The following is a 14,738-nucleotide window of genomic DNA, read 5'->3' as shown; positions in this document are numbered from 1 at the left end:
GAATGCTTTCAGACCCCTTCAATATTGGCAATGGGACGAGACAGGGATGCCCCCTCTCCCCAATTCTATTTGTTCTGACCATGGAAGCTCTAGCCGCGCACATTAGGCAGAACGATACGATAAAAGGAATCACTATTGGACCCCATAACTTTAAAATCGCAATGTACGCAGACGACATCCTATTTTCATTAGCTGACCCCCTCTCTAGTGTTCCGGAAGTGTTGAAACAAATACACACTTTTGGAAAATTCTCTAACTTCCTAGTCAATAAACATAAATCAGAAATCCTAAATATATCACTCCCCACCTCCATATTCCAATCCATTACTAACATATGCCCGTTAAAACTCCAAGAAAAATCTTTAAAGTATCTGGGTATCTATATCTCCCCAATCATGACACAACTCTTTGACGAGAATTATCTGGCACTATCACGTAAGATGCAAATAGATTTCAATACATGGTCATCAAAACCGATTACATGGTGGGGGAGAACTCAATGCGTTAAAATGACGGTCTTGCCCAGGGTCTTGTACATACTCCAGGCCCTCCCAATCCCAGTTCCTAGGTGGTACGTAGCACACTTACAAAAACTTATTAACCTGTTCATTTGGGGGAAAATTAAGCCCAGGGTGAGCAGGGAAAACTTATATAGGACACATGACAGGGGAGGACTGGGACTACCTTGTGTGACAGACTACCTGGATGCAGTGACTTTGCAGAGAGTGGCGGATTGGCACAGGTCAGCAGACACTAAGGCATGGGTAGCAATAGATTCAAACATCCTCAAAACCCCTGAGGTGGGTGCCCTTTTCTGGGTCCCCAAAGAACTCAGACCACCCCAATGTACAGAGCTTGCAATACATCGCAGATCATTTGAATTGTGGGATTCACTTACCAAACGGAGAAAACATATCTCAGGGGTTCGCTCTCCACTTTTCCCAATCCCGAGAAATGCAGAATTGATAGGAGGCTTAGATAAAGGTTATAAGAGAATAACAGGCTGGGGTTACACCACCCCACTAAAAGAATTTACCATACAAGGGAAACTTAAAAAGAGAGAAGATTTGTCAGAGATAATGGGAGGCAGTTATTCCGGTTGGTTAAAATACTCTCAGTTGGTACACTTTGTCCACACATCTCCGCACAGGCACGATTTTTTGAGGGAACTTACCCCATTCGAAAGTTACTGTCTCATCAAGGGAACAGCGAAACACTCGCTGTCATTGGCAAAAAAAAATGATCCAGGGAGACCAGGCTCAACAACTTCCCTCATACACACAACAATGGCACATAGACATGCAAACAAACTTACAGAGAGAAGAGTGGCATTATATTTTTATGAGTACAAAGAAAGCCTCCACCTCCCCCCAGGCATTAGAACTTAATTTCAAAGTGTTATCACGCTGGTACCTCACTCCTGTGAGACTACAATCTATCTACCCTGGGTCTTCAGGAAAGTACTGGAGGGGATGCGGAGCGAGGGGTACCTACCTTCACATGTGGTGGCATTGCCCAAATGTCCAAACTCTTTGGAGTTCAGTAGAAAATTATCTTAAGCCACTTCTGGGGTTGACATCTCTCTAACACCTAGAATCGCGCTACTGAATGACTTGCCGAGATTACCGTGTAAGCTGAGACTCACCTTACTCCAATTGGGTCTGACAGGAGCCAAAGCTTTAATAGCACTACATTGGAAGACCCCTTATTCACCAACACTAAGAAATTGGACAAATAAAGTCACAGATCTTCTAATTATGGAGGGATATGGTTACGCTAAAAGGGGGAAATCACACATGCTAACAGATATAACATTTATTTGGGAGGGTGGCGGGCGAGAGGTTACTTGAACCCTTCTAATTAGCCCCGAGACCAGTAATACTAGTAAAATAACAGAAACTTCCCCGAGGGGAATGAGGATTGAGAGGACTGACTTTTCTGCACACCATAAATACCTCCTATATAAAGACACCTCTATATGACGAGACCCTTTAAGTGGCTAACAGGCATTTCATTTCATTTCATTTTATTTTATTTTATTTTATCTTAAATATTTATTTTATTCTACTTTATATTAGTTTATTTTATTTTATTATTTTATTTTCATTATTATTTTAATTTTAGTTAGTTTCTATTACATATCTTATTTTGTTTTATCCTAGTCTTCTCAATTTTTTCTCGCTTATTGCATGAGTATGTTTAATCGTTGTTATTGTTTGATTGTACTTCTCCATTTTGTTTCAAGATTAACACCAATATAAACATTTTAGTACATATAATGTATCATTACCCGGTACAACGCTTCAGATATTGAGACTTTAACAATCATCCAGGTTCCAGGATGGAGACAATCTGACATGTCAATGCTATGTTTATGTCTTACATTTTCCATCGATAAGATTAACCTCGATGATGTACTGTACAATCTCTTTTTGAATCAATAAAACTGCTTAAAAAAAAAAAATGGCCCCAAAAAACATACACCTAGATTTAGAGTTATGTCGGTAAAGACCCGTGTAGCTAATGCTGCTTTTTTTCCTACTGCTGCTTCCAAATAACGCTGGTATTTAGAGTTGTATGAAGGGCTGCGTTAGGCTCCAAAAAGGGTGCGTTGAGACGAATTTACCGCCACTTCAACCCTCAATACGAGCGTTGCTTATGGTAGCGGTAAGCTGGAAAAACGTGCTCGTGCACGATTTCCCCATAGGAAACAATGGGGCAGTTTGGGCTGAAAAAAAACCTAACACCTGCAAAAAAGCAGCGTTAAGCTCCCTACGCAGCCCCATTGTTTCCTATGGGGAAACACTTTCTAAGTCTGCACCTAACACCCTAACATTTACCCCGAGTCTAAACACCCCTAACCTTACACTTATTAACCCCTAATCTGCCGCCCCCGCTATCGCTGACCCCTGCTGTATATTATTAACCCCTAATCTTCCGCTCCGTACACTACCGCAAGCTACATTATCCCTATGAACCCCTAATCTGCTGCCCCTAACATCGCCGACACCTACATAATATTTATTAACCCCTAATCTGCCCCCCCCAACATTGCCGCTACCTTACCTACACTTATTAACCCCTAATCTGCCGACCGGACCTCACCGCTACTCAAATAAAGCTATTAAACCCTAAAGCTAAGTCTAACCCTAACCCTAACACCCCCCTAAGTTAAATATAATTTTAATCTAACGAAATAGATTAACTCTTATTAAATAAAGTATTCCTATTTAAAGCTAAATACTTACCTGTAAAATAAACCCTAATATAGCTACGATATAACGAATAATTATATTGTAGCTATTTTAGGATTTATATTTATTTTACAGGCAACTTTGTATTTATTTTAACTAGGTACAATAGCTATTAAATAGTTATTTACTATTTAATAGCTACCTAGTTAAAATAATTACAAAATTACCTGTAAAATAAATCCTAACCTAAGTTACAATTAAACCTAACACTACACTATCAATAAATTAATTAAATAAATTACCTACAATTACATACAATTAAATAAACTAAACTAAATTACAAGAAAAAACAAACACTAAATTACAAAAAATAAAGAATATTAGGCTAATTACACCTACTCTAAGCCCCCTAATAAAATAAAAAGCCCCCCAAAATAATAAAGGTCCCTACCCTATTCTAAATTAAAAAGTAACCAACTCTTTTAACAGCCCTTAAAAGGGCTTTTTGCGGGGCATGCCCCAAAGTCATCAGCTCTTTTGCCTTTAAAAAAAAATACAACCCCACCAACATTAAAACCCACCACCCACATACCCCTACTCTAAACCAAACCCCCCTTAAATAAACCTAACACTACCCCCCTGAAGATCACCTTACCTTGAGCCGTGTTCACCCAGCCGGGCATCGATGGACCAAAAGAGGGCATCCGGAGCGGCAGAAGTCTTCATCCTATCCGGTCAGAAGAGGACATCTGGACCGCCAGACATCTTCATCCAAGCGGCATCTTCTATCTTCATCCATCCGACAAGGAGCGGCTCCATCTTCAAGACCTTCGGCGCGGAACATCCTCCTTCCCCGGCGACTACCCGACGAATGAAGGTTACTTTAAGTGACGTCATCCAAGATGGCGTCCCTCGAATTCCGATTGGCTGATAGGATTCTATCAACCAATCGGAATTAAAGTAGGAAAAATCTGATTGGCTGATAGAATCAGCCAATCAGATTCAAGTTCAATCCGATTGGCTGATCCAATCAGCCAATCAGATTGAGCTTGCATTCTATTGGCTGTTCCGATCAGCCAATAGAATGCGAGCTCAATCTGATTGGCTGATTTAATCAGCCAATCGGATTGAACTTGAATCTGATTGGCTGATTCTATCAGCCAATCAGATTTTTCCTACCTTAATTCCGATTGGCTGATAGAATCCTATCAGCCAATCGGAATTCGAGGGATGCCATCTTGGATGACATTACTTAAAGGAACCTTCATTCATCGGGTAGTCGTCGGGGAAGGAGGATTTTCCGCGCCGGAGGTCTTGAAAATGGAGCCGCTCCTCGTCGGATGGATGAAGATAGAAGATGCCGGCCGGTCCGGATGTCCTCTTCTGCCCGGATAGGATAAAGACTTCTGCCACTCTGGATGTCCTCTTTTGGTCCATCGGTGCCTGGCTGGGTGAACACGGCTCAAGGTAGGGTGATCTTCAGGGGGGTAGTGTTAGGTTTATTTAAGGGGGGTTTGGGTTAGAGTAGGGGTATGTGGGTGGTGGGTTTAAATGGTGGGGGGTTGTATTTTTTTTTAAAGGCAAAAGAGCTGATGACTTTGGGGCATGCCCCGCAAAAGCTGGTAAAAGAGCTGGATTCTTTCATTTAGAATAGGGTAGGGACCTTTATTATTTTGAGGGGCTTTTTTATTTTATTAGGGGGCTTAGAGTAGGTGTAATTAGCCTAATATTCTTGTAATCTTTTTTTATTTTTTGTAATTTAGTGCTTGATTTTTTTTGTAATTTAGTTTAGTTTATTTAATTGTATGTAATTGTAGGTAATTTATTTAATTAATTTATTGATAGTGTAGTGTTAGGTTTAATTGTAACTTAGGTTAGGATTTATTTTACAGGTAATTTTGTAATTATTTTAACTAGGTAGCTATTAAATAGTAAATAACTATTTAATAGCTATTGTACCTAGTTAAAATAAATACAAAGTTGCCTGTAAAATAAATATAAATCTTAAAATAGCTACAATATAATTATTCGTTATATTGTAGCTATATTAGGGTTTATTTTACAGGAAAGTATTTAGTTTTAAATAGGAATACTTTAGTTAATAAGATTTCATTTATTTTGTTAGATTAAAATTATATTTAATTTAGGGGGGTGTTAGGGTTAGGGTTAGACTTAGCTTTAGGGGTTAATACATTTATTAGAGTAGCGGCGAGATCCGGTCGGCAGATTATGGGTTAATACTTGAAGTTAGGTGGCGGTGATGTTAGGGAGGGCAGATTAGGGGTTAATACTATTTATTATAGGGTTTGCGAGGCGGGAGTGCAGCGGTTTAGGGGTTGATACATTTATTATAGTGGCGGCGAGGTCCAGTCGGCAGATTATGGGTTAATAAATCTAGGTAAGGTAGCGGCGACTTTGGGGGGGCAGATTAGGGGTTAATAAATATAATATAGGGGTGGGCGGTGTAAGGGGCAGCAGATTAGGGGTTCATAGGGATAATGTAGGTTGCGGCGATGTGCGGTCGGCAGATTAGGGGTTAACAATATTTATTATAGTGGCGGCGATGTGGGGGGACCTTGGTTTAGGGGTACATAGGTAGTTTATGGGTGTTAGTGTACTTTATAGCACAGTAGTTAAGAGCTTTATAAACCGGCGTTAGCCCAGAAAGCTCTTAACTACTGACTTTTTTTGGCGTTAGGAGTCTTGTCGGTAGAGGGTGTACCGCTCACTTCAGCCAAGACTCTAAATACCGATGTTAGGAAGATCCCATTGAAAAGATAGGATACGCAATTGGTGTAAGGGGATCTGCGGTATGGAAAAGTCGCGGCTTGGAAGTGAACGTTAGACCCTTTCCTGCCTGACTCTAAATACCAGAGGGCGGCCAAAAGCAGCGTTAGGACCCCTTAACGCTGCTTTTGATGGCTAATGCAGAACTCTAAGTCTAGGCGATAATTTATGTAAGAATTTACCTGATATATTCATTTCTTTCATATTGGCAAGAGTCCATGAGCTAGTGACGTATGGGATATACATTCCTACCAGGAGGTGCAAAGTTTCCCAAACCTCAAAATTCCTATAAATACACCCCCCACCACACCCACAATTCAGTTTAACGAATAGCCAAAAAGTGGGGTGATAAGAAAGGAGCGTAAGCATCAACAAGGAATTGGAATAATTGTGCTTTATACAAAAAAATCATAACCACCACAAAAAGGGTGGGCCTCATGGACTCTTGCCAATATTAAAGAAATGAATTTATCAGGTAAATTCTTACATAAATTATGTTTTCTTTCATATAATTGGCAAGAGTCCATGAGCTAGCGACATATGGGATAGCAAATACCCAAGATGTGGAACTCCACGCAAGAGTCACTAGAGAGGGAGGGATAAAAATAAAGACAGCCAATTCTGCTGAAAAAAGAATCCACAACCCAAATCAAAAGTTTTAATCTTATAATGAAAAAAACTGAAATTATAAGCAGAAGAATCAAACTGAAACAGCTGCCTGAAGTACTTTTCTACCAAAAACTGCTTCTGAAGAAGAGCAAACATCAAAATGGTAGAATTTAGTAAAAGTATGCAAAGAAGACCAAGTTGCTGCTTTGCAAATCTAATCAACAGAAGCTTCATTCTTAAAAGCCCAGGAAGTAGAAACTGACCTAGTAGAATGAGCCGTAATCCTCTGAGGCGGGGATTTACCCGACTCCAAATAAGCATGATGAATCAAAAGCTTTAACCAAGATGCCAAAGAAATGGCAGAAGCCTTCTGACCTTTCCTAGAACCAGAAAAGATAACAAATAGACTAGAAGTCTTTCTGAAATCTTTAGTAGCTTCAACATAATATTTCAAAGCTCTTACCACATCCAAAGAATGTAAAGATCTTTCCAAAGAATTCTTAGGATTAGGACACAACGAAGAGACAACAATTTCTCTACTAATGTTGTTGGAATTCACAACTTTAGGTAAAAATTTAAATGAAGTCTGCAAAACCGCCTTATCCTGATGAAAAATCAGAAAAGGAGACTCACAAGAAAGAGCAGATAATTCAGAAACTCTTCTAGCAGAAGAGATGGCCAAAAGGAACAATACTTTCCAAGAAAGTAATTTAATGTTCAGAGAATGCATAGGCTCAAACGGAGGAGTCTGTAAAGCCCTCAAAACCAAATTAAGACTCCAAGGAGGAGAAATTGGCATAATGACAGGCTTGATATGAACCAAAGCTTGTACAAAACAATGAATATCAGGAATAGTAGCAATTTTTCTGTGAAACAGAACAGAAAGAGCAGAGATTAGTCCTTTCAAGGAACTTGCAGACAAACCCTTATCCAAAACATCCTGAAGAAACTGTAAAATTCTACGAATTCTAAAAGAATGCCAAGAGAATTTATGAGAAGAACACCATGAAATGTAAGTCTTCCAAACTCTGTAATAAATCTTCCTAGACACAGATTTGCTAGCCTGCAACATAGTATTAATCACTGAGTCAGAGAAACCTCTATGACTAAGCACTAGGCGTTCAATCTCCATACCTTCAAATTTAATGATTTGAGATCCTGATGGAAAAATGGACCTTGAGATAGAAGGTCTGGCCTTAGCAGAGGTTGACACGGTTGGCAACTGGACATCCGAACAAGATCCGTCTACCAAAACCTGTGTGGCCATGCTGGAGCCACCAGTAGTACAAATGAACGCTCCATTATGATTTTGGAAATCACTCTTGGAAGAAGAACTAGAGGCGGAAAGACATAAGCAGGTTGATAATTCCAAGGAAGTGACAACGCATCCACTGCTTCCGCCTGAGGATCCCTTTACCTGGACAGATACCTGGGAAGTTTCCTGTTTAGATGAGAAGCCATCAGATCTATTTCTGGAAGCCCCCATATCTGAACAATCTGAAGAAAAACATCTGGGTGAAGAGACCATTCTCCCAGATGTAAAGTCTGGCGACTGAGATAATCTGCTTCCCAATTGTCTATACCTGGGATATGGACCACAAAGATTAGACTGGAGCTGGATTCCGCCCATGCAAGTATCCAAGATACTTCTTTCATAGCTTGAGGACTGTGAGTCCCACCTTGATGATTGACATACGCCACAGTTGTGAGATTGTCTGTCTGAAAACAAATAAACGGTTCTCTCTTCAGAAGAGGCCAAAACTGAAGAGCTCTGAGAATCACACGGAGTTCCAAAATATTGATTGGTAATCTCGCCTCTTGAGATTTCCAAACCCCCTGCGCTGTCAGAGATCCCCAGACAGCTCCCCAACCAGAAAGACTTGCATCTGTTGTAATCACAGTCCAGATCGGACGAACAAAAGAGGCCCCCTGAACTAAACGATGGTGATTTAACCACCAAGTCAGAGATAGTCGAATATTGGGATTTAAGGATATTAATTGTGATATCTTTGTATAATCCCTGCACCATTGGCTCAGCATACAAAGCTGAAGAGGTCTCATGTGAAAACGAGCAAAGGGGATTGTGTCCGATGCTGCAGTCATGAGACCTAAAACCTCCATGCACATAGCTACTAAAGGGAATGACTGAGACTGAAGGTTCCGACAAGCTGAAGCCAATTTCAGATGTCTTTTGTCTGTTAGAGACAAAGTCATGGATACTGAATCTATTTGGAATCCTAAAAAGGTTACCCTTGTTTGAGGAATCAAGGAACTTTTTGGTAAATTGATCCTCCAACCATGTCTTTGAAGAAACAACACTAGTTGATTCATGTGAGATTCTGCAGAATGTAAAAACTGAACAAGTACCAAGATATTGTCCAAATAAGGAAACACTGTAATACCCCGCTCTCTGATTACAGAGAGTAGGGCACCGAGAACCTTTGAAAAGATCCTTGGAGCTGTTGCTAGACCAAAAGGAAGAGCGACAAATTGGTAATGCTTGTCTAGAAAAGAGAATCTCAGGAACTGATAGTGATCTGGATGAATCGGAATATGAAGATATGCATCCTGTAAGTCAATTGTGGACATTTAATGCCCTTGCTGAACAAAAGGCAGAATAGTCCTTATAGTCACCATTTTGATTGTTGGTATTCTTACATAACGATTCAAAATTTTTAGATCCAGAACTGGTCTGAAAGAATTCTCTTTCTTTGGAACAATGAACAGATTTGAATAAAACCCCAGACCCCGTTCCAGGAAAGGGAACTGGCACAATTACCCCGGATAACTTCAGGTCTGAAACACACTACAGGAAAGCCTGAGCCTGTACTGGGTTCACTGTAATGCATGAGAGAAAGAAACTTCTCACAGGCGGTCTTACCTTGAAACCTATTCTGTACCCTTGAGAAACAATGTTCTGGATCCAATGATTTTGGATTGAATTGATCCAAACATCTTTGAAAAATCGTAGTTTGCCCCTTACCAGCTGTGCTGGAATGAAGGCCGCAGCTTCATGCGTACTTGGGGGCTGATATTGAATTTCTAAAAGGCTTGGATTTATTCCAGACTGGAGAAGGCTTCCAATTGGAAACCGTTCCTTTAGGGGAAGGGTCAGGTTTCTGTTCCTTATTCTGACGAAAGGAACGAAAACGGTTAGCAGCCCTAAATTTACCCTTAGATTTTTTATCCTGAGGCAAAAAGGCTCCCTTCCCCCCAGTGACAGTTGAAATAATAGAATCCAACTAAGAACCAAATAATTTATTACCTTGGAATGAAAGAGATAGCAACGTTGACTTAGAAGTCATACCCGCATTCCAAGTTTTAAGCCATAAACTGAATTGTGGGTGTGGTGGGGGGTATATTTATAGGCATTTTGAGGTTTGGGAAACTTTGCCCCTCCTGGTAGGAATGTATATCCCATACGTCACTAGCTCATGGACTCTTGCCAATTACATGAAAGAAATGTGTTGTTAAATATCAAGAGTTTTTATTGTGATCAGAAAAACAGCTTTGGCACATGTTAAGTAAAAGGCCATTTTTTGACCAAACATGTCATGAGAAATGTGCTGTTGGTAAACAATGAAAATGGCTTATCTCCAGCTGTTAACATGCTGTTAATTAAAAAATATCAACAATATCAAAATGATCAACACCTAAGTTTGAATATTTGTATTATACCCTTTCTGACAGAAATTATAGGCCTGATCTGAAAAAACAAAACCTTAACTAGGTTTTTATTTCAAATAGCTAAATTTTGTTTAACTTATATGTGCAAAATAATTTCTTACTTCACATTTATATGAGCTTTGGGAGCTTAGAAAATACACAACATTTTCCATGGTGCTGATTACATGTATTTCCTGCTCCAAAAGAAAAATGTAATTTGCTCACTGGAATACAAAAATACAAATTAGTTGCATTATTTATCATTTATAAATAGTGATGTCCCGAACTGTTCGCCCGCGAACGGTTCACAGCGAACGTAGCTTGTTCGCGTTCGTGTTTGTGGGCGAACACATGGCGATGTTCGATCCGCCCCTATGTGTCATCATTGAGGAAACTTTGACCCTGTATGACACATTAGAGCCAATCAACATCAGGCACTCCCTCACAGACCCTCCCAGCTACTCGGAATCCGCCATTTTAGACTCATAACAACCTTGCTTTCTTAATGAGAGGACGTGTTGTGTTTTTGCTCCTGACATTAATAGGAAAAACATAGCTAGGCTAGTGTATTTAGTGTCCACTACAGTCCAGAAGGACTCCACTCATCTCTGCTGCAAGCACAGCACCCCAAAAAGCACTTTTAAGGCTATATTTCGTGCCGTTTTTTTTTTCTTCGTATTTTTTTTATTAGCATTTGCCTGGCTTTCAGCCTGTGTGTTTAAGGCTCACAGCATATGCTGTGATTACTGCCACCACCGATATCTCCCTAACAACATTAGTTTAAATTTAACTAACCAAAAATTTTAATTATTTTGCTAGTGTAATTTTTTTTCATTTTCTATCAGGCCTGTGTCACACAGCATATACTCTGGTTCATTGCTCTGTGCCAGCCACCAGTGTTAATATCCATTTATAACATTATTTTAAATTTAATTTTTTTTATTTAAATCATTTTTCTAGTGTAATCTAATTACATTTACTATCAGGGCTGTGTCTGTCAGGCTCACTCAGCATTAATATACCTCATTTTTTTTCAGTCTTTTGGTTAATTGGTCTGTGTCAGGCAGCCACTCACCACTCATATCTTCTTCACCTTAATTTAAATATAAATTATTTTTTTTTTAAATTTGTTTGATAGTGTAATCTAATATAATTTTCTATCAGGCCTGTGTGTTTTGCTGACATACAGAGCCTACTGTGTTTACTTGCTGCCCTCCCTAGTCTATGAGCCACGACTCATATGTGTTTAACCTTTTTTTAATTTCCCCCCAAAAAAATAATTTAAATCATTTTTCTAGTGTAATCTAATAGTATTTTCTATCAGGCGTGTGTGTATCTGACTTACAGAGCCTACTGTTTTTAATAACTGCCCTTCAAAGGCTATCAGCCACGACTCATATGTATGTGCTTAACCTTTTTCTTTAAATTCCCCCAAAAAAGTCTTTAAATCATTATGCTAGTGTAATCTAATTTTATTTTCTATCAGGCCTGTGTCTAACTGTCTATCTGACTTACACAGCATAGTGTTGTTAATTGCTGCCCTACATAGCAGCCAGCCAGTGCGACCACTCATATGTGCATTGCACTTCTTAACATAATTTTAATATTAAAATCTAAAATTTTAAAATATTTTGCTAGTGTAATCTAACTTAATTTTCTATCAGGCCTGTGTTTTTGTCACTTACACAGCATACTGTGTTAAATTGCTGCCCTACCTACCATCCACGACTCATATCTGCCAGCCTGTGTGCCAGGCCCAACTAGCCAATTAGTGGCACCAATCATAATTCTTGTAACAGTATCAAAAAAATTAAAAATCATAATTTTTTGTACTTCAAATATTCAGTCTACTAGTGCCATTGAATTGCAGTTTCCTCCTGCCTGGCAGCCTGTGTGCCAGGCACAAACTAGCCAATTAGTGCCACCAATCCTAGTTTTTGTAAAAGTATTGTTAATCTTTAAAATTCCAAATTGATCGCTTGTGATTCCTCAGTTTGCTCGTGCCATTGAATTGCACTTTCCTACTGCCTGCCAGCGTGTTTTCCAGGCCCAACTAGCCAATTAGTGGAACCAATCATAATTCTTGTAACAGTATATAAAAAAATAAAAATCATAATTTTTTGGACTGCAAATATTCAGTCTCCTAGTGCCATTGAATTGCATTTACCTCCTGCCTGCCAGCCTTTTGTGCCAGGCCGTCTTGCCAACTATTTACACCAATCATAATTGTTGTCAAAGTATAGTTACTAATTAAAATTAAAAAAATTTTGATTGTTGATCTTAATCCTCAGTTTGCTCGTGCCATTGAATTGCACTTTTCTACTGCCTTCCAAGCCTGTGTGCCAGGCCTACTTTCAAAATATTTACACCAATCATATTTGTTGTCACAGTATTCTTAATTATTAAAAATTCAAATTTTTGGTAATAGTTGTTCTGAATCCTCAGTTTGCTTGTGCCATTGAATTGCACTTTCCTCCTGCCTTGCAGCCTGCTGTGTGCTAGGCCCACCTAGCCAATTATTGCCAGCAATTATATTTCTTTTAACAGTATTGCAAAAATTGTCAATCATCACTGTTTTGACTGTCAGTATTCAGTCTCCTAGTGTCCTTGAATTTCATTTACCTCCTGCCTGCCAGCCTTTTGTGCCAGGCCGTCTTGCCAACTATGTACACCAATCATAATTGTTGTCACAGTATAGTTACTAATTAAAATTAAAAGTTTTTTGATTGTTGATCTTAATCCTCAGTTTGCTCGTGCCATTGAATTGCACTTTTCTCCTGCCTGCCAGCCTGTGTGCCAGGCCCAACTATCCAATTAGTGCCAGCAATCATATTTCTTTTAGCAGTATTGCAAAATTTGTCAATCATCACTGTTTTGACTGTCAATCTGCAGTCTACTAGTGCCCTTGAATTGCATTTTCCTCCTGCCTGCCTGCCTGTGTGCCAGTCCCAACTAGCCAATTAGTGCCACCAATCATATTTATTGTAACAGTATTGGAATTTTTGTTAATCAAAACTGTTTTGTCTGTGATTCTTCAGTCTTCAAGTGCCATTGAATTGCAGTTTCCTTTCTCCCAGCTTGTGTGCCAGACAGGCCCATTTGCCAACTAGTGCCAAACAATCATATTTGTTGTCACAGTACTTTTAATATTTTAAAAAATGAACAATTTGTGATATTTAAAACATCTGTCTTTTTTGTTGTTGTCAGTCTCACAGCGTATACTGTGCCCACTTTCACAGTGCCACCACTCAATTGGTGCAATAGTATTGTTAGTGTCCATTTAAAAAAAAATTACAGGCAGAGGCAGGCCACCCCGCAGGGTTCGTGGTCGTGGTCGTGGTGCTGTTATTCCTTTAGACCCTACAAATATGCACATTGTTCAGACGCCGGGTGCCAGGGGGGACGCGAAAAGTTATGTATTATTATGTAGTAATGGCTAACACAGGACACCCAATCTTCTTCAGCTTCCGCTGCTAGTCCTCCTAACCTTGACGCACCATCTACGTCCAGCTGTGCTTTGGGCAGGTCTCAAGTGACCAGTGCCACTCCCCCGCCTGTCGCCGCCACCAACACTAGCACCACAGTCACTTCACTTGATCTGTCACAGGAGTTATTGACACATCATTTGGAAGAAATGAGTGATGTGCAACCATCATTGACAGAGGATGTAGATAATAGTGATCAGTCTCAGTCAGGCAGCATTACCAACATGGAGGTACGGTGTGATGATGATGATGATGTTGTACCTGCTGCTGCTTCCTTTCTTGATGTGTCAGATACAAGTGAAGTGGTTGATGATGATGTGTCGGTGGATGTCACGTGGGTGCCTGATAGAAGAGAAGAAGAAGAGGGGGAAAGTTCAGATGGGGAGACAGAGAGGAGGAGGAGACGATTTGGAAGCATGGGGAGGTCGTGTCAAGGAGCTAGTGGCACAGTCAGACAGCATGCATGCATCGGCACCCGGGGTCAGCCAGACAGCACGCCGATGCCCATCAACGCATGCTGTTGCCACCACCAGAATGCCGTCATCGCAGAGCTCAGCAGTGTGGCATTTTTTTTGTGTGTCTGCCTCTGACAACAGCGATGCCATTTGCAACCTGTGCCAAAAGAAACTGAGTCGTGGGAAGTCCAACATCCACCTAGGTACAACTGCTTTGCGAAGGCACATGGTCTCCCATCACAAAGGCCGATGGGAAGAACACATGAGTAGAAGCAGCACACAAAGTGAAAGCCGCCCTCCTCCTCCTGCTCCAGCATCTTCAGCCATGTCAACCAGTGCTGTCCTCCTTGCCCCCTCTCAACCATCCTCCACTGAGTCTCTCTTACGTAGCAGTTCCTGGTCATCTGCCCACAGTCAGGTGTCTGTCAAGGACATGTTTGAGCGTAAGAAGCCAATTTCTCAAAGTCACCCCCTTGCCCGGCGTCTGACAGCTGGCTTGTCTGAACTCTTAGCCCGCCAGCTTTTACCATACAAGCTGGTGG

The sequence above is a fragment of the Bombina bombina genome, chromosome 2, assembly GCF_027579735.1.
Source record: "Bombina bombina isolate aBomBom1 chromosome 2, aBomBom1.pri, whole genome shotgun sequence".
NCBI classification, from domain to species: domain Eukaryota; kingdom Metazoa; phylum Chordata; class Amphibia; order Anura; family Bombinatoridae; genus Bombina; species Bombina bombina.
The sequence above is the reverse complement of the archived record's forward strand: the minus strand, read 5'-3'. Positions refer to the sequence as shown.